Raw genomic sequence first — 17,429 nt, forward strand, 5'->3', positions numbered from 1 at the left:
CCGCTGACCACCGCTGGGCATCGCCGGGCGCGGCGGGTCACCCCTCCCGCTACTCCCCGCAGAGCCTGACCAAGCCCCGCCCCACGCCCGGCCCCGGCATCGGGGCAGCGGGGCCAGAGCCGACCGGCGCCTCAGCGCCTTTTTATGCAACCTGTGCTTCCCGGCTTGTGGGCTGGCCCAATCAGGTGTGAGCTACCAGCTGACTGGTGCTAAACGGTCCAATCAGCCGCAGGATTGAAAAACAGTCCAATCAGCTGTGTGGGTGGGGCAGCCTGAGAGCGGCTATAAGCAGGGCTGGCGGCGCTCAGACACGGGCGGGGGCGCGGGCGCCCTTTCTCTGGCGGCCTCCGAAGGCGCCCCGGGGCCCGGGGTCTCAGGGCGTCGCTTGCTGCAGGTGTCGCCCCACCACTCACGCAGCTGCGGGCGCCGGTGTCTCTCGCCGAGCGGTCCGCGGCGGCCCCCGTGGCTGGCCGGCGCCCGCGGTGAGCGGCGGGCGGGAAGCGGCGGCCGGGGGGCCCTGGCCGGTCCTGGGCGTCCGCCGCCCCGTGTGCCCTCGCGCTGCCCCTTGGCGGGCCCGGCCTCGGCCTCCCGGGCCTCTGGGCGGCGGGTCCGCGCCGCCCCGTCTCCCGCCTCCCTTCCGCGCTGCCCTGGTCCACGCTCACCCGGCCCGAAGGCCTCGCCCGGGGTGGGAGCGAGGGGGGCGGGCCCGGGGAGGCGGGAGCAGCTCCGCGGCCCGCGCTGGGGCCTGGGCGAGCTGGAGGGCGGCGGGCGGAGTCCCGAGCCGGGCGGGGGCGGGAGCGGGGGCGCCGCGGGTACTGCCGGCCTCCGCTGCAGGCCGGAGACAGACGCCACCGAGGCAGAGACGCCTCAGGCCGCCCCGGCCCCCACACTGGCGGGGACAGGCACCCGGGGAGGGGCAGCCGGTCAGCAGCGGCGCGTCGACGGCGGGTCCAGAGTCGGCGGGGACGGCAGCTGCACGGGGCGGCCACGCGGGCCACGGCGGCCTGTCCCTCCCCCGCCCCATCCCGCCCTCTCGCCCCTTCCCGCCCTCCCCCCCCTTCCCCGCGGTTCCCTCCTCCCCCCGCCCGTCCGTCTCTCGCCTCTGCCCCCTTCACCCGCCCCGCCCTCTCCTCCCGCCGTGACTGCTTTTCCTAAGATTCCATTCAACACACACCCGGGATCTGAGTCTCTGCAGACCAGTCTGGCGTTTGGAAGCGCCCCTGGGCCGCCTGCCGCGGGCCGGGGCGACGCCGGGACACCCCGCGCGGGCCCCCGGGCGGCTTCTGTCCACGGCCCCACGAGCTCGGGCCGGCCGTGCACGGGGACGGGACGTGCGGAGCCCGCGGCCACACGGCGGGACCCCGGAGGGCAGAGCGAGGACAGCAGGGCGGGCAGAGGCCACAGCTAGAGGCGGGAGGGGCGGGCGGGGGGGCGGGGAGCAGCCCCCACCTGCGGCAGCCCGGGCTGCGCCGAGGGCCCGACCACACTGGGCCGCGCCTGGTCCCACGGAATGGCCGCACCTGAGCGAGAAGCTGTCCAGCTCTCTGAGGCCGCAGACGCGGCCCCTCCTAGTCATCACTTTCCTGAGGGCCTCTTCGAAGTCTTTGTTCCTAAACGGTAGATGACGGGGTTCAGCAGTGGGGGGACCACGGTGTAAAAGACGGAAATGATCTTGTTGATTTCAGGGGACAGGTGGGCTTTGGGGCGCACGTACATGGAGATCGTGGTCCCGGAGTAGATGGTGACCACGGCCAGGTGGGAGCCGCCGTGGAGAAGGTCTTCGCGGGCCGGAGGCGGAGGGGATCCTTACGATGGCGGCCACGATGAAGACGTGGGACACGAGGGTGGGGAGGAGGCACACGCGCAGGCGGCGATGGACAGGGCGAAGACGACCATCTCGGTGAGGTAGACGCGGGAGCAGGAGAGCCGCATGGAGGGGCAGGTCGCAGAAGAAGTGATTGATCCGGTTGGGGGCACAGAAGTCCAGCCTGAAGATCATCAGGCAGGGCAGGACCCCGTGCCCACCCTGGTCACCCAGGAGACGGCCACCAGCTTGGCGCAGGTCTCGGGGCGCATCAGGAAGGGGTAGTGCAGGGGGCTGCAGACGGCCAGGTAGCGGTCATAGGCCACCGTGGCCAGGAGGAAGCACTCAGTGGCCCCGAAAAACACAAAGAAGTAGAGCCGGGCCATGCAGGCGGGGAAGGAGATGGCACGGTCGCAGGACAGCAGGCCGGCGAGCAGCTGCAGCATGATGGTGGAGGTGTACCAGACCTCCAGGAAGGACAGGTGCTTGAACGTGTACATGGGCGTGTGCAGCCACCAGTCATGGCTCGCCATGGCGATGATGACGTTCCCCACCACCGTGAGCACGTAGATGAACAGAAAGATGGCAAACAGCAGGGACTGCCACTCGAGAAGGTTCTGGAACCCCAGCAGCTGAAACTCAGTGACAGCAGACACATTTGGGGGCTCCATCGCCTGCGGAGGGGAAGAGACCTTGGAAAGCACTGCGGACAAGGCATGAAAATCCTGGGTGCTATCTGGAACATGAGAGGCTGTCTTCGAGCACTCCCGTCTCCACGACAGCTTTCTGGAAGAACGTGCGCGGCTCCACCTGGCTTTTAGACCACTGTGGTTTCAAACATTAGGCGAAAGGGGCCCAAGAGTTGGGGGAGGGCCTCAGCAAGCTCCACTCACCAGGCTCTCTGAGATCTAGAAGTTTCAGGTTCAACACCACAGGTAAGAAGGGGTTCACTGAGCCAAACACAGGAAATACAATTAATAGCCGGGCCTCCCTGGTGGCGCGAGGGTTAAGTCTCAGCACTGTGAAGCTGTCCCCAGCCACTAAGGCATGAGTTCAATCCCCAGCCAGGGAGTGACCCACAGGACGAGGCAGACCTCTTCTGTCTCCCCGCTGCTCCCCTCAGCAGCGTGTTTCAGTAGATCCGCCTGTTCTTCTCCCCACTCTGTCTCTGGTCTCTGGTAAATCCTCTCACCCACCCCCCCAACCTTTGGCCTGTACCCCAGTTCTTGTATGCATAAATAAATAAACCTTTAAAAATTAATAGCTATGTTTTCCTGGAAAGGGCCTGGGCCCTTTCCTCCCACAGGTGACCCTCATCTGGAAACAGGTCACACCTGGCACGTCTCCCAGCCCCGGGAGACTGTGTTCTGCCCTCAGTGTTTATGGACACCTCCTCCGGGCACTTGAGCATCTGAGTGTGTCTGTGTGTGTCTGTGTGGCCAGGGCTGAGCCAGCCTGCATCTCCACTGGTACCTTCTCACCCAGGTGACACCAGCATAGTGATCAGACTTTGTGTCCAGTCAACAAGTCACCCCTCCTTTTTTTCAAGGTCTAACCTAGTTCTGGATGCACCCAGCATCCGCCCACCATCAGGGGCTTCCCTCATCAAGGACTGAGCGTGATGTCACCTCTGTAATGCCCAGGCCCAGGACTCCAGCCGCAGGCCCTTCCACCTCCCTCCCTCTCCCCTAGTGACTATTTCAGGCGCTTCTCCAAAACCTTCCAAGACTTTTTGTGTAGGAAAGTGATGAAGCTGAAGTACCAGGAGGCCCTACTTCACCGCCCCCCTCTATCTCCCCGGGAGCCCGATGGGCAGTGCATCACCCCGTCCTCCCCCCTCTCCCACAGAGGCTGCACCTGAGCAGGCTGTTGCTTTATTTGGTCTCTTGCCCAAATTAACCGACACCCCCCTGGAAATGCCGCATCCCCCCAAGGAGCGCCGCCCCTCCCACCCGACTGCTCCAGTCTCCCTGCGCCCCAGGCACACCCGTCCTTCCTCCTGGGAAAGTGGACAGAGCAGCTGCCACAGCAGAGGCCTCTGCTAGGCTGGAAACCAGAGCGCACAGCAGAAGCTTTGGCGAGGGGCTTGGGCGTGAGGCTGCAGAGTGGCCAGTTCAGGGCTCAGGAGCCATGGTCCCTGGAGCTCTGCAGTGAAAAAGGCCCCTGGCTCCACCTGCTGGCTGTGCCCAGGAGCTGGCCCTGCTGTGTGGTGTCTGCTCTCTGTGCCTAGGGCCTGCCTGCCCCGCTCCCTCCCAGCCGCTCCCCCTCCTCCTCAGAGGCATCAGACCTCTGGGTCTCTGTTCTGACCCCATCTCAGCTCCTGCGCACAGCACAGACCGCAGTGTCTGGCCTTCTCTGCTCACTACTGTTCCTGGGCCCTGCCCTGGGGCAGGCTGACCCCAGGCCAGTCCAGGAGCCCAGGCTGAGGGGAAGCGTGACCCCACAGGGCAGCGAGTGATGCGATTCACTTTGGAACATGGTCCTTTCCTGCCATTGCTCCCACTTCCATGACATGAGCAGTGACGTGAAAAGGCAGAATTTAAATGCCGAGACCACCAGGGCCTGGTTGACGGGGCCAGCATGGGCAACGTGGTTGGGTCACAGGGCATTTGGCCCCATTTCCAAGTCACCTAAAGTCCCCCACAAATGCAGTCAAGGACACAAGGGCAAAAGGACCTGCTGGGCCTAGCCCAGCAGGATAGGGTGCCGGGGTGACAGGGTGGGGGGTTGGCGGGGGTTGGGGGTGGCAGGGGTGGGGGTGCGAGCAGGTGGGGTGATGGGGGGGTGCAGACCTGCTCGGGGCTGACATCAAGTCCTGGCTATTCCAGGGACTGGATCACCTGATTTACAATGAGCTCAGCCAACAAGACCCGCCCCGAGACAGAACCTCCCAGGCGCCAGCCCCACATCTGATTTCACAGCTTCCCTGGAGCATTTATGGAAATAAACATGCCCCAGTACCACAGACCTTCCGCCATCCAGGGCCACCAGGCGCCCCTGGGCTAGGGCCTCCCTGCTGCTCTCCAGGCACCACAGGGCGGGGGATCCCACCTGGACAGAGCATCCGCAGGGCCTGCAGCCTCAGGCTCGCAGCTCCTCACCCACAGGCATGGCCTCTGGCTCCAAACACACCTCTCTTGGTGGCCTTCTGAGCCCTGGGCCTACCTGTCCGCCTCCCGGGCACACAGCGCCCATGGTCCTCCCTGCTGTCGGCTCGGCCCTGCTGCCCTCCGCCCCGCACTCCGGCCCTGGCTCCCTCCTGCGAGCTGCGACTGGCCATCTTCTGCGGGTGATACGGCTGGAACACGCTCCACCTTTCAACAACCCAGGTCTCCTGGGGCCTGGCCTTCGGGGAATCCTCCTCCCAGTTATTCTTCCACGATTTGCCAAATGAGTTAAAAAGCAACAAAATCAAACTTTTGAGACTCCCTGCTGCCCAGGGGGCTCATGCATGGGCGGCACCCCTAGGACCCAAGCAGTTCTTTGGAAAACTTTTTTAAAATGTAGCTTAGGATGGCCCCGGAGATGCTGAACTGGACTGACTCAAACAAATGAGTGTTTCTTGAAAATCTAGGGAGCAGGTACCCGGGGGCCCATCCTGAGGACCGACGGGTGCCAGCGGCCTTCCGCTTCACACTGCAGTTTCAGGTGCGCCCACGAGAGCACATCCACGCACCCACACGGTGAGACCCCCACCCAGGCCAACTTCCAGCGACCAGAGCACCTGCGCCGAGGGCTTCTCCCAACTCAAGGAAAACGCAGCATCTCAGCCTGGAAAGGCCTGAGCGGAGCCCTCCACATGCCCCCGCCCCCCTCTTGCCAGCAGGACCAGAGGCCGCTGCATGGGGGGGCACTGTCCCGCGACGCACTTGTGCTTGACTTAATAATTTATTTTCCAAAATAATGTTATCTGTGTGTATGTTTTTCAGAAAACTTGCAGACAGAAGACGGCCAGGGCGCGGCGCGTGCATGAGTGCCCGCTGTGAACACGCTCAGGGGCACGGGTGGCTGCACACGCACAGGTGAATTTTGGGGCACTGGGTGAGGAGCCACTGCAAGCTCTAGCTGGCACCACCGGGTCTTGGGGTGCCCGCGGCGCCAGGAAACCTGAGTTCATGGGGGCGAGGCTGCGGGGAAGAGTGTCCAGGCTCCTGGATGGGGTCCCGGGCAGGGTCCTGGGCAGGGTGGGGTCCACTATGCTCCACCCGAGTTGGCCCCCTGATGGCCCACCCCCCAGCTCTCCTGTTCCTCGCGGGCAGCACGCGCCCTGCGGCTGCGGCCTTGGCTGGCCTTAGCCCCTCTCCATCACCGTCTTTCTCACTGCTAGAGGTGGGGAAGAAAACAAGCTACACCCCGGCCTGTGGGCAGGCTTCTTCCGTGAGGTCTTCACACTGGGCCCCCACTCTTCGCCTGGCACGCCGCGGCCAGGGGAGGAGAGCAGTGCAGGCACCCAGGGAGCAGGCGAGCAGGCAGGTGGGCGGGTTCCAGCAGGTGAGAGCACAGGGTACAGCGGGACCTGGGACGCCCAGGCCACCCACCCCATCAGCGCTACCACGTGAGGGTGGCCGGCAAAGGGCGCTGGCACGCAAGCCCCACAAGGTCACCCCAGCACTCATGTGCCAGCAGGCGACCAGCCTGAGGCTTGGCCTGAGGAGCCTGGGGGGGCGCCCGGCTCAGGTGTGCTGACATCCGAGGGGCCCCTCGCCTCGGCAGACGTGCGACAGGGGAGAGGCCGGAAAACATCACCTCCAAGAGGCAGCAGGGCCATGGCAGATGCGCAACCCAGCTGCATCCCAAGCCGGCCGGCCAGAGCAGGCTTCCCCAGGCTTCCAGTCCCGGTCCTGGGAGCACATGCAGGCCCAGGACTGGCCTCAAGACCTCTCTGCACCCCAGGCTGTCCTCCCCACTCCCCAGGCCCCAGCCTCCACTGCCTGACCAGCCCCAGGAGCCCGTGCCATCCCCGCAGCACCACTCCGGCACGCGTCCTCACTCTGGCACGCGCCCTCGTCCCCAGCACAACGGCCTGCTCTCACTCAGGCGGGCGCCCCTGGGTGCGGGTGCACCATCGGCTACAAGTCGGCATCTGTGTATCCGTCTCCACCAAGACAAGCTCACAGATACTTTGAGATGTTCAAATCCTCACCCGGAAGTACCTTCCAGAATCCCTCCTTCCTCTTTCCCACGCGGTCGCTGGGACACTTCCTCACGCCCACGCGGTCAGCCCCTCCATCCCGCACAGGGGCCGGGCAGGGGTGCCGGAAACTGCCATCAGTGGTCACTCTCACGCTGACCAGATGTGCTGAAGTCACCTCAGTCTAGGCAAAGTGACCTGCCCCCTTGGCGCGGTGGTGCGTGGTCCCGGCCGGCCATTTCCTGGGGCGGCTGAGTTGGGGCTTTGCTCATCCCATGGCGGGCCCCAGCGCAACGTGGCCGGAGCCCAGGGATTGGGACATGTGGGGTTCACCAGGCCCAGGGGTGGGAGGGCTGCCCAGGCAGGGGCAGGTCTGTGAGGCAGGGAAGGGGAAGCAGGAGTCCAGGGGGAGCCCTGGCGAGCTGTGGGGGCTGCCACCCCGTGGGCCCAGGCCGGGGTCTGGGGGCCAGGGTATGTTGTGCTCGCTGGGGACGGGACAGTTAGCAGAGGAAGCCCGGCCAGGAGCTTTCTCGTGGGGGTACTCCAGGGACTCGGCAGTTACAGGAGGGGTGGAATCTCTACCCGTAAGGGTAGAGGCGCTGCTCCAGACGGGCCTTCAGGAGGAGGTCTTCCGGGTCCATGGAAGGAAATTCTAAGACTCACACTTGAAGCCCCGCACGGAGCATCACTGGGTTCGGTATGAAAAAGGGAATGATTATAAAACTCCTGAGTTTCTTCAGAAGTTTCATAGATGACAGTTATTCATCAGAGCACAGTGTGGACAAAGTCTGGATCCAGCTCCAGCAGTGCAAACCCCGCCTCTGAACAGGGTGAGGGGGTGCCCCGATGGTCTGTCTAGACCTGCTCTCAGAACCACTCCCAGACCCACGGGCCCTGGGCGTGGGCTCCGTGCGGGGGAGGGTCCAGTACCCCAGGCCTGCTGGTTACCTCAGATGTGCCTTCCCCAGAGTGCTGAGGGCCCTGGGGGTGGGCCTCAGGGGAGCCAGAGGCCTCTCTGCTCCCTTTCCCTGGGGGATTCTGCAGTTTGGACCCTTCCAGGCCCTGCGAGAGAGACTTCTTTTGTCATTTAAACCCCCTCTGGAATCAAGCCAGTGAAGCGTGGGCACGACTTCCAAGGCCACCACATGGAGGTAGCATCATCACCAGCCCCCCGCCAAGTTATTAAGAGGAGAACCTCCTCCTCCCCAGGCAAGGGCCACCCTCCTCCCCAGGCTGGGGCCTCCCTCCTCCCCAGGCTGAGCACCCAGCGGGAGGAGCCAGCTCAGAACAATTAGCCCTGGCAGGCAAGTCCCAGGGTACCACCTTCCTTCCTTCCTTCCTCTGGGGCACAGTGTGTGCGGGAGTGATGGGTTTGCGTTTATTCAATGCAGGTCAGATGCCAGACCCCGCCATACCACCCAGGCCAGCCCAAGGCCCAGGGCCCACCAGCTGCAGGCGGAGAGAGTGGAGGCTCCCGGGGAAGAGGGGGCACCAGGGCGTGGAGGGAGTTCGCCAGGGCACAGAGGGGGGTGTGCCTGGGCAAAGAGGGGGTACCAGGGCACAGAGGGGGTGTGCCTGGGCAAAGAGGGGGTGCCAGGGCACAGAGGGAGTGCTAGGGCACAGAGGGGGTGCCAGGGAGCAGAGGGGGTGTTAGACCAGGGTCAGAAGGGAGGTCTTGCCTCCAGGTCCTTCACCATCATGCAGGCTTTCGGGGCAACCGCAGGGTGATAGTAGGGTCCCACTCATAGGGCCACCAAGGAATCGCGCACATAAACGTTGCTGCACATGGGTAGGGCAGGTCGGAGCCTGTCAGCTGAGTTGCGGGCCTAGCAGCCTGCTCACGGGTGGGGTGCACCCTGTGCCGGCCCCACGTCCACCTAGGGGAGCAGCTTTGCATTCATCAGGGTCTCCCCAGGAAAAGCGTGAAACTACCAGGATGTTTGATTCCCACGGCAGGGAAGCTGGGAACCCTACCCAGCAGCCCAACGAGCCACATCCCCAGCCCCCAGAGAGGGCCTGCGAGCCCGGGGCTGCCCAGTGACCGCCCGTGGGCGCCTCCCCGCCCAACAGCCCCTGGCGGTGGCCACAGGCCCTGGCCTCGCCTGGAAAGAAAGTCAGAGCAGGGCCGTGCGCCCCGCGCCTGTAATGGTTAGGATTTCACCTTCAATTTCCAAAACAGTATTTTTTGATTTTGCTTTTTAAGGGTCCAGCTGGATCACATTACTTCTTACAAACTTTGAAAATGTGCTTATTTCTAAGCAAAATAACTGAAGATAAACTTGTACTTTTTTTGAGTGCTTTGCCTCATGCTGATTTCCCTCTTGGAAAACCCTCTTCATAGGCCGCCGCCTCCGCACCAGCTGGCCAGTCGCTCTCCCTTTGTGTCCTGCAGCGGGGAGGGCTTCTCTCTGCACCCCCATGCTCGCCTGCTGGTCCGGGAGGACCTGGGGTTCCCATTCTCGGCGCTCACTGAGGTGAGCAGGGGCTGTGCCCCTAGGGCCAGGCCATGGTCCCCCACGGGGAGAAGGCGGGGCAGAGGGCAGGGCCTGCAGGCAGGCAGGGTTTGGTGTCTGGGCAGCGCTGGCTGGTGTCCAATACCCAGGTGGGGCTGGCCCCACAGTCCGCGGGGACATGGGCTGTCCCTCAGGACAAGACCTGCAGTGCTGTCCTCTGAAGCCCTGCCAACCCTGGCAGCACGCCGGCCGGAGAGGCCTCTGAATAAAATGTGCACAGGAGACATTCTCGAATCATCGAATCACTTAAAAGAGCAAGGGAGCTGCTCTTGAGGTCAGACAGGTGTTGCCTCACTGCTGGGGTGAGGGACAGGCACCTGACAGCAGAGTGGGGGTGGCCAGAGGGGCGGGCGGGCGGTGCATGGCTCCAGCTGGGAGTGACACGCAGTGCACACCAGGCACCCACTATAGAGTGAACACACCTGACAGGTGTGCGTACCTGGGGCTCCTGGGTGCCCCTGTGGGCAGTGGGCAGGGGCAGGCTGAGGACCAGCTCAGGGTCGCCGGGGTCAGGGTCGCCTCCCACTCCCCAGGAGTGGCTTGCTTCCCTCTGAATCCTGCAGAGGTCAGCAGGGAGGTGCCCTATGTATAGCGCCTATGCACTTGGACTACACTGACTACACTCACCAGCCCTGACTGTGCTCCCAGCCCTTGCGCTACCTCTGCTGACAACTGACTCTCCTATGATAGTAACAAATGTACTATTAATCTAGTATTAATAGTACTCAAAAAGTATTCACTAACCTCACTAAATACTAGTAATGCTAACTTAACTCTACCAACAATACTAACTTCACTCACCTTACTAGCAATATTAACTACACTACAAATAAATGAAACTACACAAACGAAAAATGACAAATGAGATATAAATGTAAAAATATGATTAAAAACAAACTAATTAGAAACTAACCACTAAATTTAAGAATAAAACAGAACAACAAAGACCAATAGAACAAACAACAATTAGAAACTAAAACCTGAAAAAAAACAAAAAAACAAAATAAAAACCCAGGAAAACGACAAAGGGGAAGAAAGAACAAACAATGAAACAAGAAAAGAAGGGAAAATGGAGATCACTCAAAAAATCAAAATCAAAAAACTAAAAACTGAAGTAAAAAAATAAAAGAATAAAGATAAAAATATGAGCCAATAACAAAACAATAAAGGAAAATAAAAAAACAAAAGGAAACAGAAAAAGTAGAAAAAACTATAAGCAAATACAAAAAAATCAAGGAAAATAAGGAAAAAAAACAAAGAAAGAAGAATAAAGTAACTAAAATAAATAGCCTAAACAAACAACTAAATAAGTAAACCAATAAATAAACCAAAAGAAAACAAAATACCCCAAAACACGCTCGTCCAGAGTGCACAGGTGACTGTCCAGAGCTTCCCGGCTCCTGAGGACACAGGCGCAGTCCGGGCGGGCCTGATGCAGGCGGTGCCGGTGCCGTCACAAGGGCTCTTTGTGGCGTCAGAGCCACAGGCCACAGCCATTGGCAGAGGGAACCCCCAGCGGTTTCTCAGCCTTAACGAAAAAGCTGCCGCTAACGACAACCCTTGGAATGCCCGAGAGGCCCTTTCATCTGTCCTGAGCAATCCCGGCCTGGGTTTTGGCTTTTCCAGGCGTCCCCATCCTGGCCCCGCCTTGTGCAGATGCTTTACTGTCGCGCTCACACTGTGGGGAGAACAGCAAACAGGGGGCGCAGGCGGTTGGGCGCGCGCTGGGGAGCTGTCCACAGCCTCTGCCGCGCCCGCGAGGGTCCACGTGGCGCGCAGACCCCTCCTGCAGCGCCCGCTGCTCCCCTCAGCAGTGCATTTCAGTCAGTCTGTCTGTTCTGTTCCAGGCTGTCTTTGGGGAATCCTCTCACCCTCCCGCGCATCTGGCCTGCACCCCGGTGCTTGCATAAATAAAATAAATCTTTAAAAAAAATAAAAAAAAAAAAGGAGGCACAGTTACTAGTGTTGGAATGAACTAGTAAGGTTTAAATTCTAAAATTTTCAAGAGGTCATTTCAGGATTATTTTTTTTTTTTTTAAGATTTATTTATTTATTTATGCAAGCATTGGGTACAGTCAGAAGTGCAGGAAGGTGAGAGGATTCACCAGAGCAGGGAGCAGAACAGGCAGACTGAGGAAGTACACTGCTGAGGGGAGCAGCGGGCGGCAGGAGAGGTCTGCGCACCATGTGGGACCCTCCTCCGGTGGCCGGGGAGCAACCTGGGATGGAACCGGTGCTGCAGAGGCTGCCGGCAGCCTCGCAGCCCAGCGCTCAACCACTATGCCACCAGGGGAGGCCCCATTTCAGGATTCTTTTTCAACATGTCTTTCTTTTTGGAGGCTAAAATTGTGTCATGGAGTCTAGGTTAGTAGAAAAATATCATTAAATAATAATATTAGATACACAATAGTTCCTTTGAGAAGGAATAAACTAACAAATCCAATAGGTCATAACAATACCAATGTGCTCAAAAACTAAACAAAAATGTTAGGAAATTTAGAACACTTTGTTTTCTAGGTTGCTGTTAACACTTTAACCAAAATAAAGTGATTTCATAGTGATAAATAACAGAAGTATAAGTATATTGTTTTAATTCTATGTATATTACATATATCAATATGTGCACTTACAAATAGATGAATAAATATCTGAGGAAGGAGATTTAGAGAAGAGAGGTTAATCATTTTTTCCAAGGTTACCTATATATGATATTCACTCAAAATAAACAATGACTAATAATTGAGATACTACTCTGTACTTTTGTAGAATTGATAGTGTTCTAATGATCAACATATAGAGAGAACGTTGTGATAAAACTGACTTTTCAGTGGCAGGGAAAAAAAGCAATATAAATAAGTTTTAAAATATCCAACAGAGAAATAACAAATGGTTGTAGGATCTGTACAAAGGATCGAAACAAACCAATAGAATTTTCAATACCATTTAGGATAACATCAAAATATGAAACCCTTAAGGATATTTTTAATAAAATGTATGTATCTGTAAAGCTAGGAAAACATTATTCTTTAATGGAAATTATAAGACTTCAATAAATGACAATATGAACTCTATTTACAGACCAGGATGCAGACAGCAAAGTTTGGGAGAAAGCACAATTGCAGAGGGGAGCACAGAGAGGCAGAAAGGACTGAATCACCCTGCAGTAAGAAAAAGGAGGTCAGTGTTTCATGTGGACAAAGGAGAAGGAATTGTGAGACAAGGTCAAAGATATTCACAGAAACTAGTCACTCAGAACTTCATGCTAATTGTGAAAATGGAGAGAGGTGTTGGAGAGTGGAGTGAATTGAATAGTTTATGCTTGAGAAAAAGCTCTGTGCATTGTGGAAACTAGATTGTAGGTGAACAAGAATGCAACAGGGAAAACAACCGAGAAACTTGCAGTAGACAAAGAAAGAGGAGTGGGTCAGAGTGGTAAGTTGCTTAGGATGTTAGCTAATAGGGCGGATTTGGATGGATATAGAAAGTGAGGGAAAGACAGAAATTAAAGATGCTGCCAAACTTTCTATCCTGAGCAACTTGGAAGATGTAATTGCTATTTGCTTCTTTTTTTTTTTTAAGATTTATTTATTTATTTATTTATACAAGCACTGGGTACAGTCAGAATGCAGGAGGGTGAGAGAATTCACCAGAGCCAGAGCAGAGAATAGAATAGGAGTGACGAAGTACACTGCTGAGTGGAGCACTGGGCACGACAGGAGAGGTCTGTCGCGCCATGTGGGACCCTTGCCGGTGGCCGGGGATCGAACCAGCGCTGCAGACGCTGCGGGCAGCTTCACAGCCCAGTGCACAACCGCTGCGCTACCAGGGGAGGCCCGATATTTCTGTTCTTAATTTTGTTGGGGATTGCCAAACTATTTTCCATTATTGCAACAATTGAAATTCCTAACAACAATCTACAAAGATTTTTTCTCTCCACAACTTTACTATCACTTGTTTCTTGTCTATTTTGATAATAACCCTCTTAACAGATATCAGATGATCGCTCATTTTGCTTCTGACTTGCTTTCTGAATAGGAGAGAAGGAACACGTGTTCATGGGCCTGCTGCCATCTCTGTCTCCTGTGGACAAGCCACTCTTCAACATCTCTGTCCACTTTTTAATGGGGATATTTGTTCTTTTGTTGACGAGTTTAATGAGTTCTTTATAAAATTTGTATATTAAGCCCTTGTCTGACATATGTAAGTATTTTCTCCAAATCATTTGCTTGTCTTTTTTTAATGGTGGTTTCTTTCACTCTATAGAATAAACTTTTTAGTTTAATATTGTCCCATTTTTTTATATTTGCTTTTGTTTCCTTTGCCAGTGTAATCCAACTGACAAAAGTCATCTCTAAGGCTCATTAAGGAACTCAGTCATTTTTGTTTTTCTGTGTATTTTGTAATTTCAGAACTTATATCCATGTCTTTACTCCACTGTTGGTGGAAATGAAGACTGTTTCCCTTCCTAGAAAATTAGGATAGATATTTCTGAAAATACTAACAATAGTTCTACCTTATGATCCAGCAATCCCATTCTTAGTTTTCTCTCTGAAGCATACAAAAACACTAATATGAAGGGATATGTGCACGCCTATGTTCATGGTAATAGTATTTGCAATATTAAAGTTATGGAAGCAACCTAAGGGTCCAACAACAGACGAGTTGGTTAAGTAGATATGGCGCTGGGCCTCCCCCGTGGTGCAGCGGCTGAGCGCTGGGTTGTGAAGCTGCCCGCAGCCTCTGCAGTGCTGGTTCGATCCCGGGCTGCTCCCCGGCCACCAGAGGAGGGTCCCACATGGCGCGCGGACCTCTCCTGCCGCCCGCTGCTCCCCTCAGCAGTGTACTTCGGTCCTTCTGCCTGCTCTGCTCCCGGCTCTGGCTCTGGTGAATTCTCTCACCCTCCTGCGCTTCTGACTGTACCCAGTGCTTGTATAAATAAACAAACAAACAAATAAATAAATAAATAAAAATACATGCCTCTTAAAAAAAAAGTTTTAAATAAAAAAAAAAGAAGATATGGCACACAACACACAAATACTACTCAGCTACTAAAAAATAAACCCACTGGATTAAATCTTGCTATTTGCAATAATATCGGTAGGACCAGAAGAGACTATGACTCACAGAATTAGTTAGAAGAAAGGTAATACCAGAGAGAGTAAATGGTTTGCTCAGACAAAACTATAGCCTAACTTGAAAATAAAACAAAAATCTCTTACTTAGAGAGACCAGTTTTCCATCACCTACTTAAAAATTTATGGGCACAGAATGACCTACATCTATTTCAAACATAGTGTTTTTCATTAGACTGTTATTTCATTGCAATCTGGTTCAGTATGCAAACTTGTAACATAAAAAGATAATGAAGAGAGATTTATTAAAAGAGATGGATAAATGGGATCTGAAAAGTATTATCCTTCAGGGCTACCATGTGAAACCCTGCCATTTGCTATTTTCCATTTTGTTATAAGATGAACGAAAGGTTAAATATTTTCATATTAGTTTTACCTTTGACATTTACCAAAAAGACTCTTTTCAATTTCAGAGTCGCTTAAAAACCAGAAAAGCTGTTCATATCAACCATGTAGTATATATTCTTTACACATGCATACCAATTAACTTAAATCTAAAACTTGCCTGTTACATGATTCACTGATCAGTAAAGACACATTAATTTTATATTAAATTCTATAGGGCCAATACTGCAGTGAGAAATTATTGGGAAAGGGGCCTCGCTGGTGGCTTAGGGAGTAAGTCTCAGCTCTGTCACTGCTATGGCCTGAGTTCAATTCCCCACGAGGGAGCTAAGCCACATAGGGTGCAGCAGCCTTCTCCTGTCATGCCTGCTGCTCCCTTGAGCAGTGTATTTCAGTACATCTGCCTGTTCGGCTCCCCATTCTCTCTGGTGAATCCTTTCAAACACTGCACCTCTGGTCTACACACCAGTTCTTCTATGCTTAAAAAGATACGTTGGAAAAAGGTGGCAGTCTTTCTTTGGAAAATCTGCAAAGCAGATCAAGGAGAAAAGGCTTTAAATGAGAAACTATTTAAGAATAGTACAGAGCAATATGATGAAGGGATAAACATGGTAACTCAAACTAGAGCATAAACTAACTGAAGTATAAACATTTTAAGAATAAATCAATCAGCTAATTCTGTTACATTTTATTCATTTATCAACTCTTAATCAACTTGCTTCAGCGTACTTCTGCTACACTGTCTAGTCTACAAATCACTACACAACAGAATAAAACTTAAATACATGAAGGGAAACTCCATTGTGGAAGTTTGTGGATGGCTCACAGCTATTCCATGCAAACACAGTTTGGGGAACCTCACCTCAGGAAACAGGTCTTGGGCCCAAGTCTCTACAAGGGTGGTGCCACAAAATGCCCCCGGTGGGGCAGAGAAGTGTGCATGCATGAGTCACAAGTCCATTGTCCTCCTTGGAACCCAGGTCCCAGGTCAGTTATATAGGCTTATGACACAGGACTCGGGCCCTTTTCCAGAATGTGCTATGGATCAAACCCAAAGCAATCCAACCCTGCATTTCCATTACACTGTGAGTGCTCCTGCATCGGGAAATAATCTCTTTTCGCCACCACAGAGGACACTTGATTTTCCTAGGGCTACAAGACTTAAGGAGTGATGTATTACTATCTCATCTATTTCTTTCTCTCCCACAGTTCCCCATTGGAATGGCATTAAAATTAGCCAAATCAGACTGGAAAGGAAAGGAAAACAATGAAATAACTGCAGGGAACATAATTTGAGGAACATTTTCCAGGACATAATATGAGGAAATTCAAGGATTTTCTATATTATTGATGCAGATGTTGGCTATATAGATCAACTGTGGAGCAAACATTTTCTTACCCATGACCTAGCTGTGGTATAAATGGAATTAGAAATTTCCTCCATATCTGAGGATTGGAAAGCTGATAGTATACCAGAGACTATGATTCAACTAAGAGGCCCACATAGTAAGACCTCCGTAATGGATCATGGCTTTTAGCAGTTATGTAAGCAAAATACCCAAAAGCAATAATTAATATATATGTGTGTGTGTGTGTGTGTGTGTGTTACACTACTTTATAACACTGTATAAATCTTTGGAGTACAGCTTCACATCTATTAAAATGTGTAATTCCACACCACACACACCAACAGAGTTCTAATGAGCCTCCACTAACAGGCTTCCCCTAACACACCCACCCTCTCCGGGATCAGGTCCTCCTGCCAATTGTGTCTGTGCAAGCATCATCTTCTTTCCTTTGTGTGTGTGTGTGTGTGTGTGTGTGTGTGCCCTCACCCCACTGAAAGGAGGACTCTGGTGAGGCTTTTCTTAGAGGTGACCCAAGAACCCCCATCTGTGACCCCAGCACCTCTCCCAAACATCACTCCTCACCAGTGTCATTGTTATAAAAACAAGGAAAGTCTGAGAAACTGTCATTCAGGTAAACTGGATGGGATTATTGGGCATAAAATGGACATTAGCAAAAACGAATTTTTTAAATACTCTCAATATTTAATAGGTTATAAAAGGAAAAATTTTTTTCGTTTACAGTTTTCCCAGGAATCACCATCCAGGGACTGGAGAGAGGGGTTCTGGGAGAAAAGCTGGAAACCTCACACACAGGGCAGGCTCCGGAGTCTCCTCTCCTCTGAGCCCTGATGCTCTGGCTCCTCACAGAGCATCTCACTCCCAGGACGCCGCCCTCCAGGACCCCCAACTCTGCCCACCTCAGCCCCCTCCCCGTCCTGGCGGCTCCACCAGAATCCGGAGCAGCGCGGCAGCGCCCCCGTGTGGCCACAGGGCTGAGCACAGGCGCCCAGAGCCGCCCTTTCTCCTGCTCAGCCAGGCCCTCCCCAGGCTCCCTGGGCCCCCAGCGGCAGGACAGGGATCTGCACACAAGGGGGCGCCCAAGTCCAGTGTCAGGTCAGAAGTCCTCAAATTTTCTTAGTCCTATGGACAAAGGAC

At 54.4% G+C, this 17,429-nt stretch overlaps 1 pseudogene across 1 annotated transcript; it reads right to left on the reverse strand.

Moving 5' to 3' along the window:
- Positions 1 to 282: 282 nt before the first annotated feature.
- On the reverse strand, positions 283 to 2,475 carry LOC311167685 (olfactory receptor 11L1-like; annotated as a pseudogene). Its single transcript has 2 exons — positions 1,521 to 2,475; positions 283 to 754 (listed from the first exon to the last, which is right to left on the reverse strand). The product of its transcript is annotated as an olfactory receptor 11L1-like (transcript).
- Positions 2,476 to 17,429: the final 14,954 nt, after the last annotated feature.

Source organism: Talpa europaea, assembly GCF_964194135.1.
Source record: "Talpa europaea genome assembly, chromosome: 2".
NCBI classification, from domain to species: Eukaryota; Metazoa; Chordata; class Mammalia; order Eulipotyphla; family Talpidae; genus Talpa; species Talpa europaea.